The sequence below is a fragment of the Schistocerca gregaria genome, chromosome 1 (genome assembly GCF_023897955.1).
Source record: "Schistocerca gregaria isolate iqSchGreg1 chromosome 1, iqSchGreg1.2, whole genome shotgun sequence".
In the NCBI taxonomy this organism is placed as follows: Eukaryota; Metazoa; Arthropoda; class Insecta; order Orthoptera; family Acrididae; genus Schistocerca; species Schistocerca gregaria.
In genome coordinates, this window is record NC_064920.1 from 882,579,416 (window position 1) to 882,587,685 (window position 8,270).

Consider the following 8,270-nt stretch of genomic DNA (forward strand, 5'->3'; position numbering starts at 1 on the left):
TTTCTGACCACAGTCAGCAAACAATCTTACTTTAATCGATATTTGAAAATTAATATAACATGTTTCATATGTTTGCTACTGATTATTATTTGACTACTGTGACATGTGTGTTTGTGAAGTACTTGAAAGTATGCATTAGTTACTGTTCCTACGTCATGGCGCCAATAACTATTCTTAAGTAAGATTGCTTATGAGTATAAAGTTCAGTTTCAATTTAATTATTCTTGTTCCGATGAGGAACTGTCGACCGTTGGTTGTTTTCATCAATGACATATTTTGAAAACCTTTTTTCCCAGTTTTGCACTAACTACTGTCAATTAAAAATTAGTATACGTAATAAAAATATAAGTAAACCGAACTTTGTTTCTAACCATCATTGCCAAAGTACTGAGCAGTGGCGATTAGGTTATAACTACATCTACTTCTCTCGGTTTTGCATTATTCTTCCGAGTGGATGTATTTTCTCCAAAGATTATGGACTTCGTACACTGTCATGTAGAAAGGCCTAATTAGCCAGAGAAGTAGGAGCGTTATAGTGTATTCATCTCTTGGTCTCCCTCGCCGATTTTTACCCTCCGCACTACCCTCCAATACTAAATTGGTGATACCTTGATGCCTCAGAACATGTCCTACCAACCGATGCCTTCTTCCAGTCAAGTTGTGCCACATTTTCCACTTCTCCCCAGTTCTATTCAGTACCTCCTCATTAGTTACGTCATTTACGCCTCTTAACTTCATTCTTCTGTAGCACCACATTTCGAAAGCTATTCTCTTCTTCTTTAAACTATTTATCGTCCATGTTTCACTTGATACACGGAAGTATACGAATACTTCGAGAAAAGACTTTCTAACACTTAAATCTTTACTCGATATTAAGACATTTCTCTTCTTCAGAAACGTTTTCCTTGCCAGTAGACATTTTATATCTTCTCTACCTTAACCATCACCAGTTACTTTGCTTCCCAAATAGTAAAACACGTTTACCACTTTAAGTGTCACATTTCCTAATCTCATTCCCTTAGCACCACCTGATTTAATGCGTCTACATTCCATTATCCTCACTCTGTTTTTGTTAATGTTCGTCTTATATTCTCCTTTCACTGCTCTTCCACGTCCTTTGCTGTCTCCGCCAGAATTACGATGTTATCGGAAACCTCAAAGTTATTCATTCTTCTTCATGGATTTTAATTTCTAAGCTTTTCTTTTAGTACTTGCTCAATATACATATTGAATAACATCGGGAGTAGGCTATAATTCTTGTCTCTCTCCCTTCCCAACCACTGCTTCCCTTTCATGCCCCTTGACACTTATAACTGCCATCTGGTTTCTGTACAAATTGAAAATATATCTTTCGCTTCCTGTAACTTACCCCTTGCTAGCTTCAGAAATTGAAAAAGTTCATTCCAGTGAACACTCTCAACAGCTTTCTCCAAATCTACAAATGCTAGAGACGTACGTTTGCCTTTCCTTAATCTATCTTCTAAGATAAGTCGTAGCGTCAGCATTGCCTCATGTATTTCAACATTTTTACGCATTCCAAACTGATCTTCCCCGAGATCGGCTTCTACCAGTATTTCCATTCGTCTGTAAAGAATTCATTTTAATGTTTTGCAGCCGTGACTTATTAAACTGATAGTTCGCTAATTTTCACACTTGTCAACACCTGCTTTCTTTGGGATTGGAATTATTATATTCTTCTTGAAGTATAATGGTATTTCGCATGTCTCATACATCTCGCTCACCACATGGTAGAGTTCTGTCAGAGCTTGCTCTCACAAAGGTATCAGTAGTTCTAATGGGATGTTGTCTACTCATGGGGCCTTGTTTCGACGTAGTTCTTTCAGTGCCCTGCCAAATTCTTCACGCAGTATCATATCTCCCATTCCATCTTCATCTATGTCCTCTTCCATTTCCATAATATTGTCCTCAAGTACATCACCTTTGTACAGACCCTCTATATACTCCTTCTACATTCCTGCTTTGCCTTCTCTGCTTAGAAACGGTTTTCCATCTGAGCTCTTGATACTCATACAAGTGGTTTTCTTTTCTCCAAAGGTCTATTTAATTTTAAAGTACACTGTATCTATCGTACCCCTAGTGATATATGCCTCTACATCCTTACATTTGTCCTGTAGCCATCCCTGCTTAGCCATTTTGCACTTCCTGTCGATCTCATTTTTGAAAGGTTTTCATTCCTTTGTGCCTGCTCCTTTTACTATATTTTTATATTTTCTCCTTTCATCGGTTAAATTCAATATCTCTTCCATTTTTGGAGAGTCATTTTACATTTCTTTGGAAAGCAGCATTAACAATCTCTTCTGTTCGTTTGCCTCTAAAGGGATTTATTATAATACTTATGTCATCTGCAGAAAGTACCAATTCTGCTTGTTGGCTGTTAAGTGGAGTATCATTCACGGATATAAGGAATAAAAGTGGACCCAGAATTGAACCTGTGGGACTCCCTTTGTGATTTCTCCCAAGTCTCTAATACTTTCTACTTATCCAACAACGCCTGAATTATTCAGCACTGGTTATTGCATTCTATTTGTTCAGTCTGGTTGATACAAGTGGCGTGTAAAGCAATGAGTTCCATAAAACTGAAGTTTTTTAAGAGTGAATTACGATCTACACAATCTAAAACCTTGGAAAAAAATCACAAAAATACCAACTGGCGATATTTTATTATTTAAGGCTTATGATATTTGGTGAGTGAATGTGTAAATAGCATTCTCAGATGAGTAAGGTTCGAAATATATTGTTATTCGGAAAAATTAAGAGTACCCAGACACACATTAAGCCCTAAAACGCTAAGCATCTGAATGGGCGAATTTCTTCTCAAAAGCATTACAAATAAAATAATATTAGTGTCAATATAACTATATTTTGAAATGTTCAAATCAATATTCTGATTGTAGATGGTTTTCTTACTTGACTAAGCTTCAATAATTTGAGCTTAAACAAATCAGAAAGTACATTTGCAATTAGTACTAAGTGTTGGAGGCTTATAAACTAGAAGGATGTTTGGTTCTTGTTACCAGAATCTATGAACTAGGTGAATTAAAATTAGATTTCCAAGGAAATATTATGATTACATCACAGAAGGTGACACGATCAGATACCTGTGAGAATTTTCTGATAATCACCCCGACCTCTGCACTTCGCAACTGGCTTCTAGATTATTCTGGAGAAGATTATACATACGATGAGAAATCCTTTGTTCATATCAATAGAAGATACAGCGGATTATTAAGGCATTTGAGAATTACTGGAAAGTTTAATCAATTTAAAATGTAATATGGTGTTCGTAGTATTGATAATGAGAATAAAGGCGGTGGAGAACAGAATAAATACCTTCATAGGGGTCGCATGTAAGATTTTAAAAATTAATTTTTAATAGAATTTTCGTTGTAAAAAAAATATCCAGTTCAATAAAACAGTATATCTCGGCACGAGGACCATAAGGATTAAGTATCTTTGTCTCACAAAATTTAATACGTATCATTTAATACTAAGGGAAGTGAACTGGTTTCTTTGTCGTTTGTAAATGGACTCTGCGTTAGGAATGTGATATTCTTATTAGTTGAAAGGTGGCCGCACTGAGTCACAGTGCCAGAGATTGCGCCAAAGAGTATTATTCAGCTGCCTCCATTGGCAGTTGCAGCTGAGAAGTTGCTGAGGGCAGTAGTAGTTCTGAGGTAGGCGTGATCTGTGCTTGTTGAGACGTCGATAGAGTACTAGTTGTTCTGTTGGGCAAGACACCATATGTTATTTGATTGGGGATGTAGTAATGATCAAAGTGTATTTTTCGTCAATATATATGAAGGTAAAGAAAATTTTTTATTTCAAATATCTAATGCGTCTTGGTCACAGGTTCAGTCAACAAAGCATCTCTCTCGGGTTCTTGTGTTAGACTGTAATTCTGGTTTCTATATGCAATTAAAGTATTTCTAGTTTTTTTTAATTACTTCAGTGTAAATCGTGTTTAAAATATCTTGTCCTATTGAGGTAGAACCGTGCCAGATGTGTACGTTGAATCACACTTCCACACACAGAACAGTTACATTTGTACTTTGTTGTTTCGTAGTTTTTATAGTTGCTGGGGACTTAATTAATTAATTGTGTTAATGGAAATTTCCTTTTATTCTTTGTTGTTATTCTATGCAGTCAGATTGCGTACTAATATTATTCAGGGCCAACCGGTTACGAGATTGCGTAACCGGACAAACAACGACCAAAACTAAAATTATTAGCATTCTATATTAATTAAGCCCCTTGCACGTGTCCACCGCTGCTTCGGATCGTCCCTTGGAATTATTTTGATAGTAAAAATAGCAGACAGTAGGATTTTTGTAGTAATTTGTAGTTTAGCAATTGTAGTCTATATTGCATGTGTAGATTTGGTAATTGAACATTTGTAGTTGTCTTGTCATTCTTTTAATGGTATTTTGGCAGAATTTAATTTTTTATGTCTTGTATACGGGTTTGGCAATTTTGTGCAACTATGAAGATTTTAATTGTTCGTTAGGCGTGTTTGTCGGGAAGCATTTCGTGTGAATGGTATTGTTTGGTGATAAAGTGTTATATTCTGTGTGATTTTCGTATTGTGACGAGTTTTGTATGTTTTGTAAATGATTACGCGATCGATGAAATAGGCAAAAATGATGGATAGTGAGAATGACGAAATTGTTCACATGGCGAACTCGCCAACACGTGAGAACAGTATAATGAATAATGAAGCAGAAAACAATTTAATAAGTCGGTAAAATAGTCCGGAACCAGTTCAAAATTTTTCTCAATCAAAAAATTCACAGAATACGAGATTAACGATAGAAGATTTTGAAATAGTATCGAACACAGATAGCTATACGGCTATGCAGAAGGAAGTTAGTTATACGGGAAATTTTAGGGGTGAAAAGAGTTTCGAACCAGTTAATATGGAGCAGTTGATGAGTGCAATATTTAATTTGGGATCTGAATTAAAAACAGTGGGATCACAGTTACGATCTGAATTTAAGACAGAGATGAGAACTTTGGCAACACGGTTAGAAACTGATATGGGAACAATGGAAAAACGTTTAGACTCACTGGGATCACTGGAAACACGGTTAGACTCACTGGGATCACAGTTAGGATCGGAATTACAAACAGGGGGATCACAAATAGGAACAATTAAAACTGATATGAGAACAATAGAAACACAGTTAGACTCACAAATAGAAACAATTAAAACCGAGATGGAAACAATGGAAGCACGGTTAGACTCACGAATAGGGATATGTTTACAAACATGAAAGATGAACTAAGGAAAGAAATGAGAGAAGAAGTACAACCGATTTTGAATGCTCATAATAATAGATTAATTTCAATAGTAATCAGACAAAAGGAACAGGATAGAAAACAGGAAGAAAGAGATCGCGTGATAGTACAAAAATTTTAAATTTACAACGCGCACACGATAAGGAAGAAATATTTGAAAGAATCGAGGAATCTGTACCAAATGACAGAATAAATAACCTAACACAACAGTATGAACAGTTAACTACTAAATGTGTCAATACTGAAACCCGAGTGGCGACACTTACGGAAGACGTAAATAAACAGAAAGAAAAAAATAGGTCACTTATCGGAAAGAGTTGAGGAGATTTCAAATAAATTGACAAGTCTTAGTTTAAATGAGGACAGAGATTCAGACGATACAGCTCCATTGCCATTTGCAGAAACCGAAGAGTACCAGAACATAAATAAACATGTTGAAAATCAGGGAAAATTTAATGAACGCGTTAAAAGGGAATTTGAGGCGTTACGAATGCAAGTCAAACAAATTGAAAGCTAAATCGTAGGAAAAGACAGCAGAAGAAATTTTGGAATCTGAGATAGCACAGGGCTTTGAAGAAAATAATTTCTTTCATTACGAGGAGCAACAAGAGAGCGCCAGGCGCGCGAACTTGACAATAATCGGCATTGGGACGGGGACAGACGCGGTAGGTCTTTGTCGCCACGAGGCGAAAACTTTGACTATAAACACTTCTTAACTGTTCGGAAGTTTAAGATCTTTCGCAGTTCTAAGAATGACATAATTCATGTTCATGGTTAGATCAATTTATGTACGCACTTCCACCAAATTGGCCACTAAGTCACAGACTGGAATATATGTGTGGATATTTAGAAAACGAACCGGCGACGAGGATGCCCGCACATATTAGAGATTGTAATAATTTAAATGATTTTTATCATGCATTTCTATCGGCATATTGGTCCGAAAACACGCAAGACAGAGTCAGACATAGTCTTATTATGCAGCGTAATTTTAAACAGTCTGAGTTCCGCACGCCATCAGAATACTTTGAAGACATGATTCGAAAGAATCAGTTCCTTTCCAAACCCTTATAGCCCGACTGAATTACTTCGCATTTGTTTAACTAAGCTGCCACAATCGATAAGACAAATTGCTTTAGCCGGAAGATGTAAAGACGATATTGACACTTTTAAGATGTTGCTACAAGAACTTGAGTATGACAACGACGACGGGACTTCTTGTAATTTTTCAGTAACAGTAATTACAATAGATTTTCAGAGAAAAGGAATAGTGATCGGAACGGACGTTATAGCGGTAATTTTGAAAATGACAGACGTAACAGACAGGACAATAGATACCAGCCGTATGACAATAACAGACGGTCTAATAGAAATTACACAGACCATTATAATAACAGAAATTCCTACCGGAATGATCAACCATACGGAAACAGTGATCGGTATCATCAAGACAGAAATTATTCATACTATAATAGAAATTCGTACTACAGAAATAACCAGGGTAGTAGATACAACAATAATTTCAGAAGTGGCAGTCGAAATTACACAAGAAGCAGTCATGCAGATAGACAGGAAAATAGAAATTTTAATAACAGACACAACCAATAATTTACATCTAACAGACAGGATGGACCTAACTGGCATCCTCCGCGTGACAGAAATTCAGAGAGACAAGTGCAAATCGTAGAAATTGATCCGCGAAATGACGGGAAAAATCAAAGACGTGAGGCGAACAATCGACAATGACTTGTAGCTTCGGCTTCTGGCAGTAATATAGACGGTTCAGAAAGTAATGACACTACGACTTTACACTACGTACGCCTGGAAGACATGAGAGACATTTTGCTAGACGAAAAGGAAAATAATGTAGACGCATTTTTACATCCTGTTATTGAAGTATGTGTGGGTAAGAATAAGTTCACTGCAGTTTTAGATTCTGGGAGCCCACTGAATGTCATTAGTGAATCAGTTTTTCGTATATCTGTAGGAACTATTGCTTGTCCTGTGCTACCTGTTTCTAAAACTACAATTCGAGGAGCTATTTCTGGAAGTGTGGAAGTCAAACAACAGACCAACTTCAATATCATATGTAATTGGATATGAATTTTCTGCTAATTTTATTATTGTTCCATTACTCAGTACACAAATTATATTAGGTATGGAGTTTTTTAACACACATAAGGCAATTTTAAACTTTAGGAAGGAAGTGTGAACTTGACTGTTGCCGGAATGCCGAGATGTTTGAAATTTTTCGAGTGTTAAACGAAATATGAATCAGACGCAAAATGTTTAAGGTTTCTTACTTCTGATGTGTTCTCTGAGCATTATGACGACAATGTGTTCATTCATGACAATGACAATAGATACAGAGACGCGATGGATGATATAATAAATAGCGAAGAATTAATTAATGAAAAGGTTAAGAAAGCTGAAGTGCCAGATGACGTTGCAAGAGAAGAACTGCACCAGATTTTGACGTCACATGCTACAGTATTTAGTCATCACACAGGAACTATACAAGGCTTTCAATATTTATTTAAAGTAAAAGAACACACACCATTTCGAGGAAAAAGTACGCTATTCGTTTGGCTTATAGAGACAAGGTTAAGAGTGAATTTCAATGCATGTTAGATCAAGGCATTATTGAGCCAGCAGTCAGTCCTTATACCAGCCCATTACACGTCGTTCTTAAAAAGGAAGGGTCAATTCGTTTGGTTCTGGACTCCAGACAGATAAATAATATCATCATTCCTGAAACTGACCGTCCACAAAATCTAGATGAACTTCTTCAACATTTCCATGGAATTGAAGTTTTATCCATGATTGATATGCGCGCAAGTTTTTGGCAAATAGAACTTCACCCTCATTGTAGAAAATACACTGCCTTTTTAGCCTTTGGTAACTGTTATCAGTTTCGGAAATTACCGTTTGGACTTACTGTATCTTTAGCAGCA